Source organism: Lissotriton helveticus, chromosome 10 (genome assembly GCF_964261635.1).
Source record: "Lissotriton helveticus chromosome 10, aLisHel1.1, whole genome shotgun sequence".
In the NCBI taxonomy this organism is placed as follows: Eukaryota; Metazoa; Chordata; class Amphibia; order Caudata; family Salamandridae; genus Lissotriton; species Lissotriton helveticus.
In genome coordinates this window covers 680,553,733-680,570,062 of record NC_136071.1, presented here as the reverse complement: position 1 = coordinate 680,570,062, position 16,330 = coordinate 680,553,733, and positions in this window count along the sequence as shown.

Sequence of the window (16,330 nt, the reverse complement as noted above, 5' to 3'; positions counted from 1 at the left end):
TAGTGTAGGGTAATAACACTAACGTTTAAATCACAGAAGCTTTAGGAGGACGAGTACATTTATAGAAGAGATTTATAGAAGAGACCCAACATAACACGGAGATTCATGTCGGACGTCTGCAATATATCACCGTTTTCCTCCAAAACACTTGTCAGTTTTGGATATTATTTAGTAAGTATTAGGAATGTTGATAACTCTTTTAAATGTGCAAAGCATACAACGTTGTCATCTTTAAATGACTGACAACCCCAATCCATTACATTTCATTTCCTCTTAGGCAACATCTTATTCTGTTATTAATCTTTATTTTACTGTTATACCAAATCAATGAAGTTAAGAGCACTTCACTATTTGATACATTAAATTTCACTATTGGAGGCAGTAACATACAGGTACTAAAAACAGTGGGAATGGATACATATCTGGTCTCATTAGCCATTACAAAATGTATTTAAAGCTAAAAGGCGCAATAAATTACTTTTAAACATAACAAATGTTTCTTGTGCACACCAAGCTTTTTCTTGAGTTTTTATGATTTTTTAAATGTCTTTTGACTTTCCATGAAACCATGTTCTGAAATACAGTGGAATCTTTGACAGCTTTTGAGGAAACGGAGTAATTTTGAGCCTCCAAAAAGTGATTATAATTTCTGTGGTACCAATATCACTATTTTAGTTTGTTATTTATAGGGCCCAAACTCTACTCATTTTAGTGGAATTCAATCCATCTACAGCAGAACTAAGGCATACATATATCCTTGCAATCACATCGAACTGTCCATCTGATATGAGTCCAGCGTTTTATGCAAATGGGAGACAGTTCTTTGGCAACAAATTTGTGCAGTTTAATAAATCTCCTTTTTTGAGTGCTGCTGTTCGATCAGTGTGGTCGCAGGCCTAAGTAGTTCCCTTGCTGAAAAAGCCTTCGACTGATCTCGCTACACTAAGGGGCAGAATTACTAACATTTCACGCCGCAAGACAACTTGCTGCGCTGCGTCAACCGAAGAGGGCACGAATGCGCCATATAACTCCCTCAGCGCTGGTGCATTAGTGGCTGCCAAGTGCCAACGCAGGCCCCCTTGCACCATAGTGCAAGGGGGCCTGCGTTGTAGTAGGATTGTTTTTGTGCAGGAAGGAATACCTTCTTGCCCACAAACACCGCCAATAAAACTGTGAATGTGTCAAAAACCATGGGTGGATGGGGTAGAAACACCGATGCTCCACTCATGGAGCACCTTCCCAGGGCAGAGAAAAGCAATGCTGAAATGTTTACTGCCTTGCGTTATTCCAGATTTAATATGCAACGCAGAATCATGCAAGGTGGCTCCGCGTGACACAGTAAATCTCACTTAAAGGTTTGCGTTGCCCATGCGTCACCTTGTGTGACTCATGGGCAAGCCCTTAGTAACCCGGGCCTAAGCATTTATCAGCACATTTCCCTGCTTCCTTGCTCTTACTTAAATAAATCTCCTCCTGGACAGCTCGTCTTCATTCTTTTGCACAATTCTGGTGCCAGGAAACTATTGGTGTCTTTTAAAGATTTTTAGCGTAGGGCAGCGAGCCAAGCCTTCCAGCTGCATTGCCCTAAGTCAAAAGAAAAGGGCAGGAATGCTCCCTATCTATGAGATACGGCACATTCCTGTCTTCTGTTACTGGGCTGGTGCTCAAATGGCTGCCATTTGCCAACGCAGGTGTCCGCGTTGTTGGGATGATTATTTTTGTGACAGAAGGAACACCTCCCTGCACAAAAGGAGTCTATTCTTTCTATGTGTGCTGCTGAATACAGCGACTTGCGCTGTGTTGCCTCACTCCATGTCTACAAGGGGAAGAAAAGCATTGCAGGGTTGCTTTATGTGGCCTTGTAGATATGTCTAAGCCCTGTGTGCCACCAGAACGTCATAAAAGATAATGTTCCAGCGGCGCACAAGGCTGGTAAATAAACCCCTATATGTGTATGAGTATTTGGGCGATTTTCCAAACAGTAAAAGAGAGTAAATAAATACAATATTGCCTTCATCATCCTCAATACTGGTTGTAATGGGGGGGGGGGGGGGGGCTGCCACCTCAGTAAGAGGAAGCTGGAACAATCAACATTCAGCCAAACTAAGGGAAGACATTTCCACATCTTTGAGAGAATGGAAAGATGAAGAGATCCAGGTAATTCCTCAAAGTTAGACAGGAGTGCAATACATTTCAGGTGCCTTTACAGAACTGCCTCAAGTTATCCTGCACATTTTTATTGCCAGCTGGGGATTAGGAGCCATGAGTGATGCAAGTTCAAAACTCATTAGTAGAGTGCAACCGTGCTTAAGCAATAATTAATGGTTTCAGTGATGGGGCACTGTTCTCATCACACAAAGGAGGTTAAAGACACCATTAGCAGGTAAAATTAATACTTTTTTTTTTTCGAATATTTTAATTGAAAATAATTTTTACATATACAAAAACATACAGTTGTCTTGCTTGGGCTGCTCTTATAGTGTGCACTTTTGTACGTTTTGATCTGAGCCAGAAACAATAGATTTCATGTCTGACTTGACAAACACTTCTCCTATTTAGGAAAGAGTTGAATACACACCTCTTTACAGAACACTACACCACAGTCCTCAGCCCAGCCTCCTCTCCTGTCATACATTGACTTTATAGTTGTCTTTGACCCTGAACAGTGCTCTGAGGCGCAGTAGAATTACCAAAAACATACATACATTCATATACACATAGTAACTGTCTTCAAGTTCTACTGTTACTAGTTCTATAAAGTATATGTAGAGTTGGTTTGGCTCCAACCTGAGAAGTATTAGTCACTCACCACAAGCAATTTGTGGTTTGGATCATTCCTCTTGCTTCGGATTGCTATATTTCAATGCAGAATGTTTTACTTTACATCTCAAATCAAATCAAATCAAGCTTTATTCGACTATTACTAAAATAATCATAAAAGCACATAAAAAAGCAATTTAAAACATGACATAAAAATACATTCACTGAGAAAGCTGGGTGAGCATCAGCATAAATTGACTAATCGTTAGGTTCACAGGTTTAAAACCACAATTTACTTGGACATAGACTTTCTACAGGCGAAGACTGTCTTTACATCTCAAATGTACACTGCATCATTGCACATTAAGAATGTTATTTCATAAATAAACTGTACACAAACATCTTTTGCATCGCAACAGGTTTTTTCCAGTGTTTTTGTCAGGACTCAAAATGCTATACAAACCTTTGGGCTTTTCCAATGCTTCTTTAAATAGTCATTAATTGCATTTTGAAAATCTAGACTGATTACACTTTATTTTGAAAGGCCACCTTCTCTGTTTACCCCCCTTCCCACGTGACATAAGTGTAAAGGACCTTGCATTTTTTCATTGTAATCATCACTGGAAATCAGACCAATACAATTATTATTTAAAGACAAAACACACACATACAAAGCAGAAAAAGTATTTAAGGATAGTTTTTGTACTGCAAGGGTGTGTGAGTTGGTGTATGGTAGCCTGAAATGCTCCAGCGCTGGGAGAGAGGAAACCAGTGCCATGTCTTCCACTCTAACGTCTTCCTTTTGGAGGATTTTAATATGTGGGCTGGGGAGGAGATGTCACAATCCTTTAAAGAGCTTCAAGATTCAAGTGAAATAATTGGTTTACAACAACTAGTACAAGGCCCAACACATCAGGGCGGACACCCACTAGATCTTATCTTCTTATAAGAAGACTTAATCTCGGTAGAGGACATTAACCACTTAAGCTGGATCAACCATGCATTGGTGGACTTTTATATTTATGGTCTTTGTTGACCGAAATAAAGTTATCAATGATGATGATGAAATATGATAAAATATATGTAAAGATCTTAGAGATGCTGGATAAAGTAATATCTATTAAAATGGGTAAAACTCGTCAGGCCGTCAGCCCTTGGTACACAGAACTACTGAAAAAACCAAGCATGTAAAAAGTTAGAAAGGAAACGGTGTAAACCTTACGTTCAGGGGATAAACAACCATTAAAAGTCGCTCTAAATGAATAGAAAAAAGAAGTACTCAACACAAAAGAGTGTTATTATACTAAAACAATTGTTGAGGCTGCAAACAGTTCAAAAAGATATTTGATATCATGCAGGAACTGATGAACCCAGAATGCATTAAACAAACAGTTAAGCCCTCTCAAGTACTCTGCGATGACTTAGTAAGGTTCATTGAGAGCAAGATTACGACAATTATAGTAGATATAGAACAGACTACTCCAACAATAGATAAGCCATCGCTGGATGATTCCATGGTGGCTGATACCTCAAACGTATGCACTAAGTTAGAGACCTTTGACCTAATGACAGAGGAACGTTTTAGATCTACAGCCATGTCCATTTCATCAGGCTCTCTACTAGACCCTCTACCACCTAGAATATTGATGTTTCTAGCCAAGTATCTATATCCTACACTATTACTAATATATAACCAATTGCTGGAAATAGGCCAAGTCTCTCAGACCAGGAAAAAAGCATTAGTGACTCAGTTGCTAAAAAAGCCCACAGCCGATTCCACTGCCTTTAGTAATTATAGACCTATATCTCAATTACACCTTCCTGTCAATTCTGTAATGATATGTGAGTAAGAAAATGTCGAATTTTTGGAAGACTAAACTCTTCTAGAAAAAAGCAATTTGGCTTCAGGCCAGCGCATGGTACTAAATCAGCATTGACGCTGGCCATGGACGAGCTGCAGATGACAATAGACAGAGGTCTATTTGGTGATTCTGAATACCACTTGACCTATCAGCTGCGTTTGACACAGTCAACCATAAGATACTGCTGTCAAGACTAGCAAAGATTGGAGTAGATGGAACTGTGATGAAATGGATCGAACTGTATCTGACAGATAGAACTCAAGTAATCTCCCTCCCCACATACCGCTCAGAATTTAAAGCAGTGGAGTATGGAATTCACCAGGGTTCAGCATTGTCAGATTCTTTTCAACATATATAGAGACCTCTAATAACCCCTATCAGATCGTATGGTATCAGCCTTGTTAATTATACTGATTCTCTCCCTAAGAAACGCCCAGCCAGAATCACTAGAATCATTCCATAAGTGTTTGTTGGACATTACGAAGTGGCTAAGCCTTAACTCCTTAAAGTTTAATGGAGACAAAATAAAATTATTTGTTGCTCAGCCAATAAATTCCGAAGGGAACTCCTGCCCAATTTCTGACCTTTGACAAATGATGGAAATTTAGAAGCATCACAGATGCTTTGTAATCTTGAGGTAATCTTTGATAACAAGCTATTAGTGGAGGGCCATGTCAACAAGTTGGCGGCTACCTGCTTTGCATTACTCCACAATCTGAGGAAACTTTTACCTATGCTACCCACACAGGCAAGGAAACTGATAGTACAATGTACCATCTTAATCAGGCTTGATTACTGTAATGCCCTGTCACTGGGAGCACCAGCATATTTAATAAAAAGACTATACTGAGTACAAGCAGTAGATGCATAACTAGCACTAAACAAGCCAAGAATAGAATCTTGCTCCACAACTCTGAAAGAGCTTCACTGGCTCCCAGTAAAGGAAAGGACAGCATTGAAATCACTACACATATAGGGCCCTATGTAGGTAGCCCAATACCGGTCGGTAACGGCCGAAATTACCGAATTTCGACCGTTACCAAACGGTATTAGGCTATTGAGATGTAGGTGGCTACATTTCAGATTCGGTAATTTACCGAATCGGTAATTTAAGGAATCGGTAAATTACCGATTCCTTAAAATACCGAATCGGTAAATTACCAAATCTGAAATGTAGGGAGCACTCAAATGAGTGCATTGCATGGGTAAGTATTCGGTATTTACCACCAAATAAAAGTTGGTGGTAAATATCGAAAACCTTTGAAAAAGCAAATTTGCGCCTTTTTCAAAAGTGCCATGTGGCCGACATACATGCCCTTAGGGCATGTATGTGTGCCACATGTGCACCCATGCAGTATTCAGGGGTGCAACAGGGTGTCAATGTGACACCTTCCCAAAGGGCCTTAATGGCAGATCAACAATTCTATCTATTTCAACCTAATCTATATACAAATACCTATTTCAGAAGAACACCTATCACTATTCCCTATACTGATCTTTTATATTCAACCTGTATATTTCTTAACCTTCCTTCCTCTTACTGTAGTATTTGCTGTTTGATTGCCAAGGTAACAAAGAGTAGTGTAACGATCAACTAGAAACATAGCGATGTAGTTTCAGTTCTCCCAAAATGTTCTCACTACACTATCAGAGAGCGTTAAGTCCCTAGTGTCTTTTGCTTCAAAGCCTCACTGGCAAGCTTATGTAGCAGTCCGGACGTTGGTGGTCTTGACCACCGGCATGTGTTGCTACCTCTCCAGAGATAGTTTCTTCAATCAAAGTCTATAGTTCTTTTTTGGCCCTTGGCAGCATTTTGTATCAGGGCTGAACAATGTCAGGATGTTCAAACAGAATCTGTTCATCTGGGTCAGGAATGATGGCAGCAAGTTATTGTTCCAATGACTTCACTTCACCATGTTTAAAAAAATCACCATCTCCAAAAGGCACTTGCTGAGAGATCTGATCCAATTCAGATCAGGCATTCCTGTTGTTATCCACTGATCATATGGAAAAGGGAGTGGTGCTTGCTTTCTCCACATCATTGGAATGGATCCAGTGTCTGTGCCCTCTGCACTTAACAGCAGTATGGGTGGTGAAGAGAACTTGCACTGGTCTCTGAAACTGTTGGGAAAAGACACCACTCTAGGCCTCAGCTTGTGACCTGGACCTTTAATACTGGGAGAGAGACTTGCCTTCACCTGTGAATGGATCAAATGCAGATCTGTATTCTACACAATAATCACCAAGAATCTTAAATTCAATGTCAGATTGTCCTTGATCTTGGTACACCCTATACATTTTCTGGCCTCCCCATAACCACCTCGACTGGTTGCAAGACCTTCAAAGGGCAGATCTGGGGGTGCAAAATATCCTGTTGAAACGGGGTACCTTTTCCTGTGCTGTAAGTATGGCACATCATGCACTTCTTGACATAGAACTCTGCCTACCTGGGAATCAGATTATTGAACCATACATGATCTGACATGGCCACTATTCCTTTAGCACTGATATGGGCTGAACTGTGGGCCATTGTAACAATAACATTCACATAACAATTTGGAATCATTCATCTTTGCTTTCCTGACGAATCTATCCAACATCCTGTTGCATCCTGACACCCATATCTTTTACACTGTTCCTCTGTAGCTTCTTTCTGTACTTCCCTAATGAAATCTAGAGTTTAATTAAACATAGTCACTTCTGGTGGCCATCTAACTGTCCCTACAATATACATTAAACTATACTCTAAATAGGCTAATAGTTTAGCTGTTTCATAGGCAAAAGTATTTCCCTGTATTACCTCATCTATAATTTTCTTGTGGACAAAACATTTAACAATAGCAACTCTTTTTGGTAACATCAAGGTATCCAATATCTTTACTATTCATTCCCCATACTGTATCTTATCACCATGCAAAGTCAAAAAACCCCGTTTTTTTTTTAGAGTCGTCCGAATTAGTGGGCAACTCCAAAGGCATATATATTGATATTTACAGTCAAATCTTTACTTTATTCACAAGCTTTAGTCAAAGCTGTCAGCTTCACAGATTGCGTTGACATTTGTTGTATTTTACATAACTCAACCAAAGATTTCAAGGGAGTAACTTTATAAGCCACTGTACTAGAGCCATCAAATAGTTTGTAACATGCACAATCGACGGACAGTTCCCCTGGTGGGTCACATATAGGGGTATCTGTCAGGTCTACCCGTCTTTTAGTCTCCTTCTCAGTAATAAAATATGCAATCATGCTTCACATCTTGTTGGGACTCCAAGTGGGGTAGTACAGTGGGTGGATTAAAAATGTTACATCATTTCAGAGTGATGTTTTGGGGTAAAAAGTATCAACTTATACCCTGTTAATATCGCACTGGTCAGGTGCTGGGTCTGAATTTTTTTTCTTTTAGATGTCCACTAAACGTGGTACCATAACAGTCAAATTGTGACCTGAAACATACATTTCAGATTGCTTTATCGCAGTGGGGCCCAATGTGGAGGGGAAATATGCACATTACCTATTCCTTCTTACATGGGACCGTGCCAAGCTGCAACCATCTTTTGCATGCACAGATTTGTAATAATCATGTTTTACCTAAAGCAGGAGCATTACATAAAGCATTTCTAAATTGCAAAAAGACAGCTTCACACTGATTAGTCCACAGAAAACGGCAAGCAAACATGCTTTAATGTTAAGGCAAGCTGGGGGTTTAGAATTTATGAAAAAAATTGGTAATAAATGCATAGGTATTAGATTGAGTCAGTGGTTTCTGCAAGTTCTGCACCAATTATTTCCTATGTTGGTGTTGCGTCTCACCCCCCTTTGACAGGAGGAGACCTAAATAGGTTAACAATACTCTAACTGAAAAAAAGATACTTTATGTCCCAAGGATACTAAGTGATGCAATAATTTCAATGTAACTTGTTTCAAACCTTCTGCTGTATTGCTATGTCTCCAATGAGTAGCTTACCAGTGTACACTCCAACCTGTATTTTAAAAAATAAAACTCAAGCATTCAAGACAACATTACTTTTGTATTTTCACAACTCATAAACTGATGCCTACAGAGAAAATAGGTGATATTTTGAAAATGTGTTTACAGCTATTATTTCAGTTGGAGATATGCATTATTATACCTTGGTGCAAGGGGTATTGTAGCTATGGTTTGCATGTACTACACATGTAGTTCTTCAGTTTAAATTGTCAAAGCCTTGCTTTTATTTCTACTGCTGAAAACCCTGCCTAATGCACAAATGTGATTACTGCTGATACTAGTGGATGGGGTGCTCATTTTACATTACTAGTACCTTCTGTTACAGAAAATGTTGGAGACCATTGTACTAACATTCAGTTGTTGTGAAATAGGGCTTTGAATGGGGATGCCAGGAAATCCCACAGGTGCATTCAATTTTACCTAGGAAACAATAGGATATTGAGGTACTACTATCTTGTTACTTTCTCTCAAATCCATCACAAATTAATAAACTTTTATCCTGTATTACATTCCTTCTTTTAAGGTCAGGAAGAATAGAGCTATTACATACATTAGAGGCAACTTCCTCAAAGCGAGTAAAGAAATGAGGGATGGCCGCTCCCTCTTTTTGTTTACAAGCAGTAAGGAGTGCCCAATCTATTTTCCTACCTGGAACCATTGTTTTTATATAAGTAAGTATGTTACCAGGCAGATCCAGTATAAGCTGACTAGGTTTCTGACCAGGTTTCCTATCCTTAGCAGCTGCTATAATGGCAGTCCAATCTCCTCCCAAATCAACAGCATGATCCTGTTTCCGAGTAAGTCGCCTCATATCAGGTGGTAGGATCATACCAAAAAATACATATTGATATCTGCTAAAGTCATGATACAAGAATCAATGGCTGGCTGTACATCATCATAAAACCCTCTAAGATTTTTCATTATTTTTGGTAAGGAGGCTTTTAAAGTGAGTACATCTGTCCTTTTCCAGGGCGTATATATCCAATTATACAAAAAATGGGCTCTAGCATTAGCACTATTTGGGTCATCATCATCTGCATTCCCTCTTCTAGGGATGAACTGTTGCACAGCTTCCCTCATAGGTCCTATTTGGGGAGAGGAAGAGAGCTCATTACAGTATCCAATTATTGTTCCTATAGCAGTATTAATTCTATCTACAGGGAAGGTCCCTATCTGACACGGGACATATTTTTCCATACCTACCCTGACGCCGGAGGGTCACCGCTGCTGCCGCCACTGGTGCCGCTGGGTCCCTGACGCTGCGAGGTGGAACTGCAGCTCCCAGCAGGCATTGCGAGCCCAGCCCAGCCGCTTCCCGTCACCACGCGCCCGGAGGCGCTGTAAAAGGAGGAGGCTCGCTCCGCATCGCGGACGGCGCCGGGCGGAGCCCGGACAGAGGGCGGGCCGTCTGTGGCCGTCCGGGGACGACCAGGGACGGGACGGGCCACCCCCCCTTGGCTTCACCTGTGAGTATGTGTACAGTCTGGCTGGGCTAGTGGAAAACTGTATTTAAAACTTTGGTTTGCGACCTCTGAACTACCCCTAAAATGTCTATCCAATCTACCTTACCAGACAATTATCTATTGAAAGTAGTCAATAGAATTAATTGCGATAGAAGGAAATCGCTAGGTAAATGTAATTTACCAGACCTCCCTCTGTGTACATCTTCGGACCTCAATAATGTTGATATAAATACCACCAACGATACTGGTATAGCAGATGAGACTGATAACATCGGTATCAATGTTGAATCCACTGAAGCCCCTGATGTCTTGACTGTGGTGGAAGATATATCGAACCCGTCTGAGACCATTGAAGGTACCCCTCAGCAGACCACTAGGGCTACAAAATTTATGAGAGCATGCAGGAAAACAGCTCTTAAACGGGGAAACCATACTGCAAGAACAAATAAAAAAGACACCATACTTAAGGAGAATGTAGAGGAAAAAGGGGCACCATCTAAAGACAGTTGTGTTTACATTAATACCACTCAAATTGATATGTTAATGAGTACTATCGATGATAAATTGAAAATGGTTGTAGAGCCATTGTTAGTTAAAATTGATGATCTGTCGGCAGAAGTATTGAGACTGAGGGCGGTGGTGGATCAGCATGCAGTTAATTTGGATAAATCCATATAAAATATTAAAGATACTGCGTGCCCACATGCAGCACCTAAACAGGATAGGGCACAACTATGTGATACAAATAGTGCCCCCCCTACTGCTAACGTAAGGAAACAACTACCTAAAAAGTTACCTGTATTGGCACGCCCATTAGTACAGGATACGGGCCGACCTTTGCAGGTACCGGCAGCCGGGTCGACAAGCATAGTGATGGGTGGTTCACTTCCTGATGTAAGAACACTAGCGGCACCTAATAGAGACAAAACCGTTTTGGTGCCAGTTGCGTCAGCTATGCCTGATGCCATAAGGGGAATTGATGGGGTACCTGTAAGGACATGTAGGCGCCCAGTAGATCTTCCACCTGAATGTGTACCCTATGTTGTGGTCTTAACTAATGTTCCGACTCTAACTCAGGCCCCATACACCCACGGTGGATTCCCTAAAAAATAAAACAATTTCTTGGTTAAACCGCCACTGTGGTTATCCAGTTGGCTACTCTGATCAAATTATCTCTATCAGAAGAGTCAATTGGATTGGCAATACTAGGAAGACCTGTGGGTGTGATTGTGTGATTATAAATTTTAAACATCCGCAACATGTTGCGACGGTCTTGCTCAGAGCTGCTGCACTCACGCAGTCTGAGACAGATGTCGTCGCAAGACCATTGGGCTATTTTTATAACCACCTTAACAGGTTGCCTTCTGCTAATTGTAGGGAGGGGGCAAAGAACAATTCCAATTTTCCATCTACTGGAAATAGACCTGTGTTATCCACCCTTTGCCCTGGTTTTCAGGACAGCAGATCTATTCTGCCGATGCACATGCTGAATCCTGCCCACGGCGGGAACACATTTATAACACACACCCCCAACCTAGTACCAACTTGCGATAGTATTTTTTCACCTGCTAATGGGATGGTTTACCAAGTCCCAATCCAGAATAGGTACCAGACATTGAGTTTTCTGGACCAAAATGATTGACATCAGATGGTCTTGGGAATTGGGAATGATGTAATCAGAAATAATATTGGAGAGTTTACTACGCCCGAAATTGAACTGGTTAATAATGTGACTGTAGATTGTATGCCTGTTGGAGGAGAAGATGAGAATTTTATGTACAATATAGAGCTTTTTAATTCAGATGAGAACATGTCCGTATTTAGTGATGGATCGCCTGTTGTTAGCCATTTTAGGAAAAGGGAAACTTGTTATATTGCCAGCTGGAATATTGCAGGCCTGATGGCCAAGGAGGATATGCTAGGATGGAAAGATTTTATTAGTTTATTTGATATAATTTGCCTACAGGAAACCTGGTGCAAAACTTTTAAGGGCATTGATGGCTTTGTATCCTATGAACTTCCTGCCTTGGCATCGCCCTTTGGCAGAGCAAAAGGAGGGCTGCTGGTTTTGATTTCAGTCAAGTTGCCAATTTCTGTGAAAAAGCATATAATAGTGGGGGCTCACTCCCAGATTTTATGGCTAGCACAAGATGCGGGTAGAAATATACTTTTGATTAATTTCTATAATAATATATTTGATGGTACCAGGCACACAGTTATTAATGACTTAGAAAATGTACTAAGTAAGATTGTGAATAATTTTAATGGTGTTTATGAATTTATTTTTGTCGGGATTTTAATATTTCAGCTTGCCCCTTATCATTTCAAATGTTATGTGGTGTCTATAACCGTTCAGGGGATGCTGATGTTCATTTTCTTCATAATTTGTATGGCGAAACTTTGAACAATTTCCTAATAGAATATGACATGGAAATTATGGAAAATGAAAAGAATGACCTGGGAGAAAGTTTACCGACGTTTAAAGGGAGGGGGGCTAATACTATCATTGATTTTATGTGCATGTCCTCGAACCTAATCCCTTTGTGCTCAGAGCCCAAGGTGGTTGATGTTATGTTAAGTGATCATAACTGTTTAACTATTGAAGCCATGATCTGGAAACCTGTCTCCACTCTCGATCAGGGTACTATTGTTAATATCGAACCATATAGACCGAATGGGTTTAGGTTGAGGTGGAAAGGAGATAAAGCCGAACTAACATCTGATTCCATCATCAATAACTGTTTGATGGAAATTACGGCGATCCTTGAACAGGATGAAACCGTGGCTGCCAGTATTGATCACTTTGATAGTATTAACGCAATCATCAACAGGAAGTTCTCTAGAGTAGTAGGGCACAAGAGTAGACAAAAAAGGGGATGGTTTGACCATGCTTGTTTTACTGCCCGGAGAGATCTTAAAGAGGCCTTAGCAGTTAAACCTAGAAATAAGAGTCTGGTGCATTCATCTTAGGCAGGATTATAATTTGACCCTTAAACGTAGAAAGGCTGAACTCCAGCAGGAAGCGTGGGATAATCTTAGCCAAGCAGCAGAACTGAAGAACTGCACACTGTTTTGGACTACTGTGAACAGTCCATTCCTTAAGGACGAGAAGGTGCCAGAGCTTACATCAAATGTGAGCATGGAGTCATGGATTCAACATTTTTCCATCATTTTTGACTCTGGTAATAGACCGGCCTCCTCTGTAGATGGCTGGCCTATCGTTGTTTTAAATATTACAACAGCGGAGGTCTTGGATAGTATAAGAACTAGTAAGGGAGGGAAGGCCCAGGGACCTGATGGGGTACCCATAGATGTGTACAAAACTGCCCCGTAGATCTGGGGCCCATTGTTGGTTAAGATCTTTAATGCAGCAGTTAGTTGCAAGATACCGTCAACATGGGCAGAATCAATAATTGTCCCGATCTTTAAGAAAGGTGACCGGGGCAACGCAAAAAATTACCGGCCAATATCCTTACTGGACTCATCTGTAAAAGTTATGAGTCGGGTCCTTTTAGTTAGATTAGAGGAATGGGCAGGGACTAATGAGATTTTAACCAACAGTCAGTTTGGGTTCAGAAAAGGTCGTGGCACCATTGAGCAGTGCTTGAATTTAGAACTTTTGGTAGGGAAATATACCCAGGCCAAAAAAGGGTCAATTTATTTATGCTTTGCTGACCTAAGCAGCGCTTTCGATATGGTAGACCACGCTATACTATGGGCTAAATTGATCGAAATGGGAGCTCCCGAAGGTATAGTTTACTTTTTGGCCCGCCTGTATGAAAAACTCTGCACCAGTGTTCGGTATGGACCTAATGGGGAGTGTACTAATAAGTTCAGGATCAGAAGGGGAATTAGGCAGGGGTGTGTTTTAGCACCCCTGCTCTTTACACTCTTCATTAATGAGGTGGATTCTGTTCTGCAGACAGTTACGGCAGACGTCCCAAGAGTTAACAACCTTAACATCCCTGTGTTACTCTATGCGGACGACGCCGTGCTGCTGTCTAGGACCTCACTGGGTCTCCAACGTTTGATGGACAGGTTTGTACAGTTCATCAAAAGTAGGAAACTGGTGATTAATAGGTCAAAAACTTAGGTGATGGAGTGCGGGCCCGGACGAGCTAAAACGAAAGTTAATTCCCACTATTCCATAGAAGGTGAAACAGTCCAAAAAGTTGATAATTTTTGTTATCTAGGGATCACATTTTCTAAAAATGGCAGCTGGGATACTGAACATAAAGCTGTTAAAACAAAGATGATTAGGAGTGCTAACGGGGTTTTTGTATTTGCCAAGAAGTTGGGGAATAGACGCATTAAGGACATGTTAAAAAAATTTCAATCTAGATGTCTTTCTGCGGCCCTTTATGGGGCTGGAGTTTAGGGTGTGTCACCAGCCGGGAGTCTACAGGTAGAGGAGAATAATTTTCTGAAAAGGCTCCTGTGCTTACCCAAAACTACCTCCAACAACTTGGTTCATAAGGAAACAGGGATTCAATTCCTGAATGATATGATTATGCTAAGACCCTTACTACTGTGGCGCTCGGTATGGCTGAATGATGGCACCTCTCTGAATAGAGCCATTATCGAGGATTGCCTCACTTTGGATCAGCACTTAAAGATCCCTTGGATCAGATATACTATCGATTGCTTTCAAAAGGTTTTTGGGTTTAATATGACCATTGATCGATATTGTGCCTCTGACATTTCCAAGTCTAATTTGAAAATCATTTTTCTGAACTATTGTGCAGAGAGGCGTGCTCTGGAGGAATCTAAACTTTCTACTTGTATGCTGTATAATAGCTTGAATGATTATATTGGATTCCACCCATACTTGGCACAGGTGACCAGAGTCTCGCACCAGTTTGTGCTGACAAGGATGAGGATGGGAACAGTACACCATCTGGTTGTGTGTCCCAATGTAAAAATGCGCCCTACTGGACCCTGTGCCTGTGATAATAATACGGAACAGAGCACTACGCACTTTCTTTTGTCATGCCAATTGTACAGTGAGTTACGGAAAATCTTTTTAAAGCCAATGTTGAGAAGATTTGGAGTAAGAACAATTACTGACTCTATGAAACTGCTTTTTAATCTGCATCATCCGGACATTTGCTTCTTTACGGCTACCTTCCTGCTTAAAGCAATTGGTGCCAGGAAAAGTATGTGTTTTTAATTATTTTTTAACTATTTATTCCATCCCCTTCTGGATAATTATGTATTATGTGTGTTCTATTTTTTAAATTGATGAAATGTTCTGTATTTGTAATTTTGTGTGCTTTTATGGACATGTTTTTTATGCCCCGAATAAAGCTTTATGAATTGAATTGAATTGACACGGTCTATTAATTATTCTAACATCATCCGGGCAATTTCGCCCTGCAGTCATCTCCCATTGAACTATAAGTTGATGAGAGAGTTTATTTATAAGACAAAGAAGCTCGCCTTCAGAAAAATTCTGAATCTGGTTTATCATGTCTTCTACTTCTAAATCACTTAACCAATTTAATATCATCAATCTTATCGCATCCTGACGAAACTGAGATACAGTAGAGCGAAGAACTCGAGGGGTTAGAACAGATGCAGAAAGTGTAGTGGCCTGAGGTGGAAGCGCAGAGGCTTGGGGTGGGGGTGCAGTGGCCTGGGTTGGAGAGGGTAAAGAGTGTACAGGTACTGGTTGGAAAATAGGGGGCTGAACAACCGCAGGCAAAAGAGGTGGAACCGGGGGTACAAGAGGAACAACATTCAATGGTTCATGGGGAAGAGGTGTTAAAGGTACATATGGGGGTGGGGCCATTCTATCAACAACCCATCAATATCTGAATCCACATCTTCCTGGTGGACCTGAACTGCTACAGTTGGTCTAACTATATATTCCTTAGATATTAATAATCTATGCTCCCTATTTAAACATTCCTTTTTCTCCTGAACTTCCGTATCCTTTAATTCCTTATACTTCTGATATTCTGTTTTCCTTTCCTGTTTCCTTTGTACCTTCTCTGCCTTAAGCTGCCGCTCCCTCACTTCTTTTCTCCACCTATGCAAATTGTCAAACACAGCCGGCCTAACTTTCTTCAAAAACAATTGTTTCTGTAAATACTTGAGTTTGTGAGGGTCCATGGTTCCCTCTAATGACCATCTCAACTGGGGATCCCCTTTTGCATATTTGTTCCACAATGTATTATACATGATGGGAGAGATACCATATTTGATGTACATCTCAAAATTTGGCGTACCTTCTGGTGGCGCCGGCTGACTTG